Here is a 12,677-nt window from a genome sequence, read left to right on the forward strand (position 1 = left end):
TTGAGCATCTGACTTCACCTCAGCTCATTATCTCATGGCTCATGAATTCGAGCCCTGCATCAGGCTGTCTGTGCTGACAGCACAGAGCCTGGAGCCTGCTTTGGATTCTATCTCCCTCTCTCTCTGTCCCTCCCTTGCTTGCTCTCTGTCTCTCTCTCAAAAATAAACAAACATTAAAAACAATTAAAAAATAAATAATAGTCTGATACTTAGTTTGGCTTATTTTAATACTTGGGGTTTTGTTTGTTTGTTTGTTTTTGAGCTTGTTGTTTTTGGCTTTTTGACCATCAGAGCTAAAAAAGAATATATCACAAAAACATGAAGATGCAAATGGAAGAAGTTCATTGTTGACTTACTATTTATTTTAATTTGTATTTTTATAATTTTAATAAATGGGTCTAAACAAAGGTTTAAAGCAGTTTTGACCCATTTCTTAAAAATATGAAAACTCATTTTCCTATTAGTTTGGAACTAATTGAACTGATTGTTTCTATCTTTTAATAGCCTTCGGAACTAATTTGTAGTTTAGAAAAATTATAAATAGATTAGAAAAATTGGTTTCCAAGTTTTTCAATTGTATAGATTTTTTTTAAAAAAATTGATACAAACATGCCCTCTCAGCAGTGTGACTGTCTTTTGAAAAACATTTGCTTATTCATTTAAAACAGTCACTCTTTCTTCGAAAGAACATCCTGAGTGTTAATTTTCCTGAAACTGTTGTTAGCACAGTACTGAGTGCTAGGGGAGGGCAATTAAATTTGAACTGGTTGGCCTTCATTTCCTCAAGATATACCCATAGTGAGTGATCTGTGACTTTCTGATATGTAGACCGTGTGAAGGTAGTGGTGCCAATCCATTTGCTACATTTTACCACAGCTCATTTTCTTAGATTAAAAAGTCAATGTAAATAGAAGTTCTAACAGTTCTTCCTGCCCCCCGACGGATTGTTTTGTGCACATTTTCCACTGGAAATCATCAGTTAAAAGTATGTATGCAGAGGGATGCCTGGGTGGCTCCGTGAGTTAGGTGTCCAACTCTTAGTTTTGGCTCAGGTCATGATCTCACGGTTCATGAATTGAGCTGGTGGGCAGAGCCTTCTTGGGATTCTCTGTCTCCCTCTCTCTCTTTCTCTCCTGCGCTTGTGCTCCTCTCTCTCTTTCAAAATAAGTAAACATTAAAAAAAAAGAAAAAAAAAAGTATGTGTGCATAAACCCTATTGGTTGAAGGATAAGGCACCCTGAATTGGGGATGATGGTGTTCCTGGCTTGCCCTCTCTCCCAGGTAAATATGGAGTAAATGTAGCTTGGATGGCTGACTTGCTTGTGTGGAAATTTGAACTATCATTTTCCATGCTGGCTTCTGTCACACCAATCCTGTGAGGAAAATACATTATTTTCATTGGGAAGGGGTGCCCCAAACTTTTGAACACCATTCATTTTCCACTTAAACCTGCTGAAGGCACAGAATAAAAGCGCTCTAAGGAGTTTCAAAAAATTCTTGTATGGTAAAAGTCCCCTTGGATCACATGAAAAAACTTTACTACTGGTAGCATAGAGGTGGAGAGTCTTGGAATTGTCTGAGGAAGCAGCAGTCTCCAACCAATCTACCATAAGCAGAGTTCACAGACAGGTGTGCAAGAAAAGGACGTCATCCTCTCATGTTCTAGAGAAACATTTTAAAGGCAGAATATCTGGACAATTTAAGAAGGATTATATAAGGTCTTTTTTCCTCATCTGTAAACTGGAAGTAGCAATAATACTTGTTCCATAAAGTTTTTGGAAGATTACATGAGATAATATAACCAAAAATTTGGTTTATGGTTAATATATTGTTATTGTTAAATTAGTGCTAATGATTATTATTATAATTATTTAGATAGCTTTCCCCCACTTTCCCAAGCACCTTTCTTGAGTCTGGTACATGTTGGGTTTAGGATAACTAAAGAAGCCCTTAGTTAATGCAGCTTAAGGAAAAGGTGAGGACAGACAGACACTCTGTTGACATTAGGGCAAGCAAGAGATAATTATAATAGCTAACATTCATTGAGCACTTATTTTCTGCCAGGCACTGTAGCAGGATGTGAATTCTGAAAGTGTAAAATACTGGGCTATATTTTAGATAATCTACCTTGAGGTAATCCATAGTGGGTCCTTATGTCCTGACCCTCCCTCCATTCCTGATGTGAAACTCCTAGGATTCATCTAACAGTGGAATACAATGTAACTGAATGGCTGGAAACCTAATGGATACTCAAGGTAGGAGGGAAGACTGTCAGTTTAAGATAAAGGTTGAAGCAAGGAGAAGAGGCCAAAAATGGAGGAAGAGAGACAAGAGGTAGGGCCCAGGGTAGAGCACTGGCTCTTCTGATTAAGAGTAGGCAGCCAAAATGGGTACCCTGACTAGGATTACAATGATAGAAGTAGTTTCATATTTTGTGCACTTTATAAATGCTCTGGCCAAGGGACAGAATGGTAATTGAAATCCAGCCCACTGCTCAGCTTACCAACTCTGGATAGTCCTGACAAAAGAGAACAAGAAAGAATATCCAGTACTTTAAGAATGCAAAGAGATGACAAATCTGAGAGGCATTTTGAAAATGTGATCAGATGTGTTTGGTTGATCTCTGAAGAATAAAGTCTGGAATCTTAGAGGTCATAGAGGAAGTGTATACATGGAGATGATAACCAAGTTTGTGCAGTTGGATTAGTTTTCCTTCAAGTGAGTTTAGGTCAGGAAGAGAAAAGACTCCGGGAGGGATCTGGGAGTAATGACTAATACAATGATACGTGGAGAAAGAAACAATGAAAGAAACTCGGAAGTGGAGAAGTAGGAGGCAAATCATGAGAGGAATGGATGCTGTAAAAATCTGGGATACCTATTTGAGTTAGGTGGAAAAAAAATACTATTTTGGTAGTCTAGTACACAAACCACAAATAATGACTGGGAAAACATCAGATTTTATACTTAGAAGATCTTTGTTGAACTAAGAGGAAGTAATTTGGGTCACATGGTAGGGGACAGAAGTCTTTCACCAGGAGTTTGGAAGGGATAAGGAGACAGCAAAGGTCTGTTGGTAAGGAAATTGGAGAGTGGGGAAATAATATGAGTGATTGCTGGGTGTGGGGAATTTTATTTTTAGGAATAAAATAAAGAGGAAGGGAGAGGCAGAGAAATATAAAAATTGAAGTTGAAAGTTGGAAAGGTGTAACTGATAGAGCCAGACATTGGAGACCACAAAAAGCGGTAGCATCAAGGGCCCAAATGGAGAATAAGCCTTAAAAGAGACATTTCCCTCTTTCAAAATCAAAATATTCAAGAAAGGAGAGGCAGAGTATAGGTAAATTCTTATTTTTCATGGAACATTAAGTGAAGTGAGAAATAGCCTTCAGTTTCTCAACGGATGAGGAGGCAAGATAGGGAAGTGGGGAAGAGCAAAGAGAAGCAGACAAGAAAAAGGGTTGGAAAGATTTTTGGAGCAGCCATTATGGGGAATTGAAAGAGAAATCAACCAAGGAGAAATAACAGTACAGAGCCTTGTTCCTTGATGGATGCTTTACTGAGTACTACTTACCTCATGATGTAGAGTTGTATGGAGACAACGGGGAAAAACACAGTCTTTTCCAGGCAAATCTAGTTGCAGAGCCAATACACTAAAATAGCTACAAATAAGGAGGTATAAGATAAATCAAGTGAATGTATGCAGTAAATAGAAAATGAATTCAAAGATAACTATGGGAATATTTCTTGAAGGACATAGAACTTGAAGAGTACTTGGAACTTCATCAGACAAAGACAGGTGATGGTAAGGCAAGGTTAAATGGAGAACATTAAGTCTGATGTGGGTCATAAAGAAAACGTAGGACAATAACGTTTTTGGATATAGACATCTAGGTAGACATTGGATGTAGACATTACAGACACAGTACTTAATAGACCAAAAGTGTGTAAGCCCCAAACTAGCCCACTTTACCCAGGACGCAGTCTTCATGTACTTAAATCACATCTGGGTTCTAGGGAGTCTTGTGTGGCAGGCTGACAAGTTGAGGCTTTCCGCAGCAGACATGAGAAAGCCACTGGAAGTTTTTGAAGTTGGGAAAAATATAATTAAAGTCATGTTTTAGTAACATGATGGTAGCTGATGTGAAATACACATTGGAAAGCTATAGTAACAGTCTAGGCAAGAAGAACTCAAGACTGTTTTCTTTACTGTTTAAATTGCAGTGAGTACTCTAATTAATCAGGAGAATCCCTGGGTTTGCTTCATTTTCTTAGATTCATCAGTCTCCCCTTTCTTTTCCCCTATTTTTGGTGACTTTGATTTCTGGTTCTTTAATTCCTCCAAACTTTCAGTCTTCTTCTTAGTTCCTACTCTTTCCTTTTGGCCTTATTTAGTTTGTCTCCCACTGCTCTTTTTGTGTGAGCCCTGCAAAGTTCTGACTTGATTCAAAGAGTAGGACTGCACATTTCAGCTTTACCATGGAAGATTCCAATAAACTGATGCTATTCAGTTCCTGAGTCATTCCTGAGTCATTCAGTTCCTAATTTTACTGCCATATTCCATAGTATTTGCTAAGGTTTAATGGTTACTAATGTTTTACGTCATTTTATTATATAAATTCCGTAAAGTATTTCTGCCTTTTTTTTTCTTGGTATTATAACTGACAGATGAGCATGTTAAACTTAGTGTGGTTGTATTTGTGAGTAGAAGGTAAGGATAGCAGTAGCTCTAGTAACCCTGCAGATTTCTTATCATTTTAGTAATTTTCACTCAATTTTATTCAAATTGAAACTCTTTAAAGTCAGAATATCATATATATTAACTTGATCTTGATGCTTTCCTTAAAATACTGAATATTGCTGTTGGTTCCTATCTGGATACATTGTTTTTCTACTTAATAAATTACCAGTTTCTGCCTTCTCTTCCAGTGACTTAGTATCTAAAACATGGTGAGCATTTAAGTATATGAGGTGAAAATATATAAAAGGTGGAAAATGAATGGAAAGAAGTCTTGAGCCTGAAATATGGATGTATCTCCACACACACAGTGTGTTGCCTATGCCGTTTGAATCCCTAATAATCTTCCTTTAAAGGCAGAATTATAGTAATTTTTAAGTATCTCAAAATTATTTTCAAGTTACTTAAGGCTTTAGGAAAGTAGAAATTTTGAGTGATTAATGCTTGACACAAATTATCCTGAAGGCAATAAGAAAGCATCAAGTACATAAGATTGACTTTTCAATTAAGGGATATTTTGGAAATGATTTAGCCCTGCACTTCTGCTTGGACACTTCTACGTGAAAACTTTTTTATTCAGTGAAAGAGGACAATCAAACTTAGTTTTATCTTGAGAGCTCAGGAAAGGTTAAAAAGTGGATAGAAAATGTCTTCATTGTGGAAAATGAATCCCCATTTTGAAATTCAACTGAAATAAGCGTTTTTTTTAAATTTTGTATGGAAAATTTATCTGATTTCATGATTAACTTGATTATTTGACTTATTTTGTAAACAAAGTATAGTGTTTCTTAAAGCCTATAAAAACCACTTTTTCCAACCATGAAAGATTGAGTGAAAACAAAGGGAGTGTACAAAAATGGGAGGGGGTCACAGATCTGTATCTGCATGGAGGAAGAGGGCAGTACTTTTGGGGAGTGCAATTTACATGAGCATCTGGGTCTTTTGTCATGTTTTGGATGGATGACCTGAGTCTGATATATTGGTGAATAGCATTAACAAAGGTCTGGTTGTCAAAGACTAGAAAGAAAAATGCAATTAGCCACAGCAATGAGGTGATGTCTGTGTTTGGGGGAAAAACCGACACCTAACTGGCAATAGAAAACACCGAAATGATAGCATCAGTAAAAGGCCAGATTTTGTGTGAGTGTGCGTGTGTGTGTGTGTGTGTGTGCTATATTGTATAATGATCTTAACTCAGTAGGATATGACCAAAATGACATTTTTTGGTAATGTTTGGTTTCTGTGGTGAAAGTGAATGTGTACCTGTTACTAAAGAAACGACACGGTAGACTCAATGAATTTTTAACTCATAACACACTAATTTCACCAACCTGATACTCACAATATTGTTTGTTTCTGTTTAAAGAAAATTAGAAATAAATAAAAGTGCACTGGAGTCCAAAAGAAGTTTGCTCTTTTTTGGGTCTAATTTTTTTTTCTTTATAAACCATGCCATCCATAGTAGAGAAGCATATCTAATCTCCCAATTAGGTCAGGCCCCAGGATAATCAATCTCTTTAACAGCAGATGCCTTGTTTTAGCAAATGAATGCTTGGTTTCAAAAGCAGTTTTGTGTTGAGAGAGGAGTGCAGTTGGCATGGGTGATTAGAACTCTTTTAAACCCTATAAAAAGCTTCTGTAGATTGTTTTATGCCCACACTTTGTGAACTGAAGTAAATGCTGTATATATCCATCTTAAAATGAACATGGTGGGGACTTTATACAGCCTGTGAGAACATCTACATGCATATAAATGGCATTATTTGAAGTCCAACATTTTTATGTCCATTTGGATTAAACTGTGATTTTGATAACATCTAAAACAAGTGAATGTTTTTAGTAAGTGCTCTTCATATTAATTAAATATGCTCCTTAATGACAATAATTTAATTATTAAGTTAGCATTTTTTAAGCTGAAAATACAATGGCAAGTTAACATGATTCTTATTTTATTGTTTACATTAGTCTGTAACTGCCTTTCTTCATGTCTGATGCCTTTTTGGTTCATATACGTATCATGTGTAAATGAGCAATGTGCAAGACAACTTTGAAATCAAGAAGAAATCATTTAAATTTTTTTTTTTTTACGTTTATTTATTTTTGAGACAGAGAGAGACAGAGCATGAACAGGGGAGGGGCAGAGAGAGAGGGAGACACAGAATCTGAAATAGGCTCCAGGCTCTGAGCAGTCAGCACAGAGCCCGACATGGGGCTCGAACTCACGGACTGTGAGATCATGACCTGAGCCAAAGTCGGACGCTTAACCGACCAAGCCACCCAGGTGCCCCAAGAAGAAATCATTTAAAATTAAAGTTTATAAACTTTGTATTCAGTTAAAACTTTGTATTCAGTTAAAACTCAAAAAATTGAGTTTATTTTGCTCAAAACAACTCATTTAATCTAAGATATATTGAAATACAATGATACTTTTTACTATGGTATAACCAAAAAATCTCTTCAGTAAATTATTTCAGATAATTGTTCTTCAAAATCTGATTACTGGAATTCATCAGTAATGCCTGAACATGATACATAAAATAATTCAGAAGGCCACTTGAGTATTTATTTCCTTTTTTAGGAGCGCAGTCCTTGGGTTGAAACATTTGCCAGGTAGTTAAGAAAAAAGCATTCACCTGCACATTTTTGGATGTTATCATTTCAACTTTAGTGTATAATGGTCAGTTCTACCAGTTTTTCTCCTTCTTAGAAATTTTTTCAATCATGCTTAATCTGTGGAAAGTTAATATTTTCTATAGTGAAGGTGGATAAGACATCTGAGGAAAAATTAAAAGCAGATGGTCTTTAATTTAAGAAACATTTGATACTAATTACTTCCTACCTTTCACATGACTTAAATGTTGGTGAATGTATAGGGTTACATTACTTTTTTAAGTAAGATTTTAAAGCTAAATTTGGTAGATAAGGTAGAGATCCAGTGAGACAAGATTTTTAAAATAGAAGCATTCTTTTTTTTTATATATGCATTCTTAATAAACCAAATATAAGAATAGTACTGTGACAATTCACTTGTGCTTATTCTAACTTGTAATAGCATTTAAATATGATTAGAATGGCTTCTGTATATTAAGATCCCTAAAGTTTTTTTTTTTTAATGTTTATGTATTTTTGAGACAGAGCATGAGTGGGGGTGGGCCAGAGGAAGAGGGAGACACAGAATCTGAAACAGGCTCCAGGCACTGAGCTGTCAGCACAGAACTTGATGCAGGGCCCGAACCCACGAACTGTAAGGTCATGACCTGAGCCGAAGTTGGATGCTTAGCTGACTGAGCCACCCAGGTGCCCCTAATTGGAAAGTAGTTTAATGTCCAGATATGTTACTCAGCTACATTTTAGTTTTAAAACTTAATTTTATTATTGTAGCATTTAAGGCAGTTTACATTTGATTTAGTGGAATTAACACTTAACTTTATATGATAGCTTTCTTACTCAACCCCCCGTGATTTTCAGAATCCAGAGATTTCCAAGCTGAAATTTTTTATCATAGAACTCTTGTAGCTAAGTTTACACATGGATTATTTCTTCCTTAGACATACACACACATTCACATGCACACACAAACACTATAATACGAAAAACGTGTCTGAAAGAAAAGATACTAAAATGTTAACACTGTCTTTGGGTGATGGATAAATTCTTTTTTTTATGGAATTGGCTTACATTTTTAATGATTTTTTTTATAATTTGGAAGAAATATAGCTATTTTCAGTTTCAAACAACATATACTTTACAATCTCAGCATAGGTAATGTGTAGTTTGACAATGATTTTTCCCTGTCCTCTGAAATCTCTGTAAAGGCAAATACCTGCAAGGACAAATCCTCTGTCCTTTCCTTGGCACTACTAATTTGGCCATGCTGTTGAAGTAAACCACTCACTGAAAGTTACAGTTTCATCCTAAACTGTGAGAAGTATGTTGTGTTTAAAGCATCCCAAGAATGATCCCAAATAACGAATAATAACCATATATTTATCCAGGATCTCAGCACAACTTTGTAGTCTCAAAAATTATTGAAGACTCTCAAAGGCCTTTTCTTTATATTACATCTATGGTTATTACATTAGATGTTAAATCTGAGAAATTAATTCATTTAAAAATAATGATGAATAACCATTATATATTAACATAAGTAATATAGTTTTTCCAATACAAAACAAGATCTGTTGAGGACAGCACAATTTTCTATTAAAAAAATTGTTTTTAATGTTTATTTTTGAGAGAGAGAGGCAGAGAGCAGGAGACACAGAATCAGAAGCAGACTCCATGCTGTGAGCTGTCAGCACAGGGCCCAATGCAGGGCTCAGACCCACAAACTGCAAGATCATGACCTGAGCTGACGTCAGATGCTTAACTGACTGAACCACCCAGGTGCCCCACAGTTTTCCATTTTTGTAAACGCCTTTTGTGTATGGCATAGCAGAAGACTGCTGGATTCTTTTATTTGCTTCTGCATTCAATTTGTTACAATGTGCTATTTTGGTTGAAGTATATGAAGAAAACTCAGCTTCCTACAAATGTATAGTTAGGAAAGGGAGGAACATTTTAATAACCTTTGCAGATAATTGTTGATATTCTTCTTTAATATTACACCAAATCTCAACAAGTAGTAGTCTGTTGAACGTCACATGCAATGTGAAATCTGAAACTCCATCAACAAACTTTTAATATGTTTCTCAAGAAAGTTTCTAAAAGGAGTCTAACTTTGCTTTTAAAAAATAAATTATAATATTGCAATACTAAGAACACAATCTTCAGCACATTCTGAGGGTAATGGTATAATTTGCATCAAAGTTGTTTTCTGACAAGTACTGCTCCAATTTCTGAACCTGATTTCTTAATTTTTAGGTGAATCAACTTTTAGTACTTTTACTGCATGCGTGAGGTGTTAAAGCCTTTGCTTTTCAAATTTTGTGAGATAACTTTATGAATTAAACAGATAGGAACTGCATGGGAATATCAGTGTTTGATCAATGGTTGTTGTCATGGCACTCTACGTTCCTAGATTTCTGTCCTCACAGTAAGTATAAAAGAAAGTTATTTCCAGGGCACCTAGAGAGCTGAGTCAGTCAAGTGTCTGACTTCGGCTCAGGTCATGATCTCACAGCTCGTGGGTTCCAGCCCTGCATTGGGCTCTGTGCTTACAACTCAGAGCCCAGATCCTGCTTCAGATTCTGTATCCCTCTCTGTCTGCCCCTCCCCTACTCTCTCTCTCAAAAATGAACAAACATAAAAAAAAAAAAAGTACATTTCCAAGCAAAGCCTTTGCTTTAGCCCTAAGAACCAAAATATTGATTTCCAAATGAAAATATCTTTTTCAGTGATAAATTTTTATGCAGAAATCAAAGCCAAAATACACATTTCCTTTTATGGCACTCGTATAATATGTCACATTATTATTAAAAAATAATTTTGAATGTTCCCACACATTGCTTTTCATGATGTGTCTTTTCCTTGTAAACAGTGGTGCAAAATGTCTTAACAATGAATGAATTATAAAAATTCTTTAATATTGCTTTTCTTTCAAAATGGAGGTCTAGTTGTTTGCACTAGGAAATGTATATATGTTTTCATGTTCTTTTTTTTTTTTAATGATGAGAACAATCATGTCACTCTTTGCTTGCAAGCCCAATAGCAGTAACAGAGGATTCCTGCACATGTGGGTATCAAATATATTCAAGATCCCAGGAAACCATCCTTTATCTTTCTGACTCTCCCCAAATAGATAAGGTTCCCCTATTGTGCACACTCATTTATACAGACTTGGATTTCCATATATTGCACTCATTGCAGTTGGTAATTATTTATTTATACAGTCAAGTTGATTAATAGCCATTTCTTTTACTACACTGTAAGATCTAAGAAGGAAGAGTTTGAGGCTTTTCTATTTTATGCCCAGGACCTTGCACAGTGTTGGCACCTGTTAAGAATTCTGTAACAGTTGCTGATTACATGACTAAATGAATGCCGTTGAACATTTGATGCACTTTAGATTCTCCAGAATATTTTCCTGCACCTTTTATATTTTGAGATTCTCCATCCTTCTTAATTGGGTTTTGTGACAAATCTTAGTTGTTTCTTTCTCATCTCTTTGACTCTTCCTTTCTTGTCTTCTTTCATGGCTTTTTCCCCCTTATGCATATATTTCATTATTTTATTAATTTTTAATGTTTTTATTTAAATTCCAGTCAGTTAACATACAGTGAATTGTTAGTTTCAGGTGCACGATACAGTGATTCCACACTTCCATACATCACCCAGTGCTCCTCACAGCAAGTGCATTCCTTAATCCCCAACACCTATTTCACCCATCCCCCACCCACCTCCCCTCTGGTAACCATCAGTTTGTTCTCTAGAGTTAAGAGTCTGTTTCTTGGTTTCCATGGCCTTTTGTTCTAATTTCTAGTTCCTTAAGGCCAGCAGGAAGTTGTGTCTTGTCTTTTACTATTTTTCTCTTTTTACACACTTTCTCTCAATTAGCCATAACCTCTGTGATTTCCATAGCTAAATTTCCAATCCCAGTCTCTCCCTTAGACTATGGTTCTGCATTTTCCAGGTATTCTCTGTACATTTCCAATCAGATGGCTATCTTTATGAAGCCCATAGGTCTATGGCATCTTCCAAACTGACCCCTTGTGCTTGCTCTTTATATCATGGAAGCACTGCTCTTCCAACTTTTGTTCTGCCTCCATCCTTGCTGTCACTGAGTCTTATCAGGTCTCTCACTCAGGATGCAGGTTTTCATCCCAATTACCATCACTCTAGCTCACACCTTGGCTGTTTTATGTCTGCTCTGTTGTGATGGCCTTTCCACTCCTTCCACAATCTGGTTTTCTTGTCTTCAATATATCATGCACACTAGTACAGGAGTAGTCTTTCTAAATCACACAATTCTTAAAAACTTTCAGTCTAATGGGGCACCTGAGTGGCTCAGTCGGTTAAGTGTCTGACTTCGACTCAGGTCATGATCTCACGGTTTGTGAGTTTGAGCCCCACATCGGGCTCCCTGCTGTCAGCATAGAGCCCACGTCAGATCTTCTGTCCCCCTCTCTCTGCCATTCCTCATTCTTTCTCTCTCAAAATAAATAAGTAAACTTATACACACACACACACACACACACACACACACAAAGCCTTTTAGTCTGACACTGTAAGTAGTCATAATTATCATCAAAGAACTCTCCATAACTTCTTCTGTTTTGCTTACCTTCATCATTTACTTGCTGTGTAGGCAACAGAACCCTCTGGGATTCATTTGCATCTGCTGCTAGAGACCCTTTGACTGAAGTGGACCATGTGAAAAGATGCAGTTTTTCTCTCTAGAAAGGGCTTCCTCCACCCCCCACATTCTGCAACTGTATGGTGCTCATCCCAAGAACAGTGACTATATACTTGAGGGTCCCAGAGCTGGTGACACACATCTCAGAAGCAGACAAGGCCCAGCAAGCAGCCACATGTTAAGGCCATGCCACACATCTGCCGTTGGACCTTAAAATGCAAGCTTGAATTGTGTCTTGACTCAAAGACACAATAAAAGCTGCAAATATTATTACATTCAACAATGCCTAAAAATATCTAATCCCTGCCTCAGCCACACCTGCAAGTTCAGCCAGCACTGTCGAAAGAATCTCAAGTTACTTGCCCGACTCCATGTCTCACCCAGGATCCAAAGCTCACTTAGCTCAATACACTAAATCCCAGCCCTGATCAAAACACTGATTTCCGGTGTAATTTTGCCCCCTCCCTCATCCATCTCTTACTTAATTCTCAAGGTTTCCTGCCCATTTACCAAGGTGTTGGGGTTTACTGGATCAATAAGTACTACTCCTTCGTCCTTACCCTAAGTCTGGAACCAATCCAGAGACAGATGCAGGATTTTGAAAGAAGAAAATAATCACTTAATATATCACTTTTATTAAAGAGAAAG

The 12,677-nt window shown here is 36.7% G+C and overlaps 1 long non-coding RNA gene across 1 annotated transcript in view; it reads left to right on the top strand.

Annotated features, from left to right (window-relative positions):
- Window positions 1-12,677, top strand: part of LOC132692147 (uncharacterized) — a 33,191-nt gene that overhangs the window by 7,915 nt on the left and 12,599 nt on the right. The gene's annotated exons all lie outside the window — the stretch shown is intronic.

This window comes from Panthera onca, chromosome B1, assembly GCF_046562875.1.
Source record: "Panthera onca isolate mPanOnc1 chromosome B1, mPanOnc1 haplotype 2, whole genome shotgun sequence".
In the NCBI taxonomy this organism is placed as follows: domain Eukaryota; kingdom Metazoa; phylum Chordata; class Mammalia; order Carnivora; family Felidae; genus Panthera; species Panthera onca.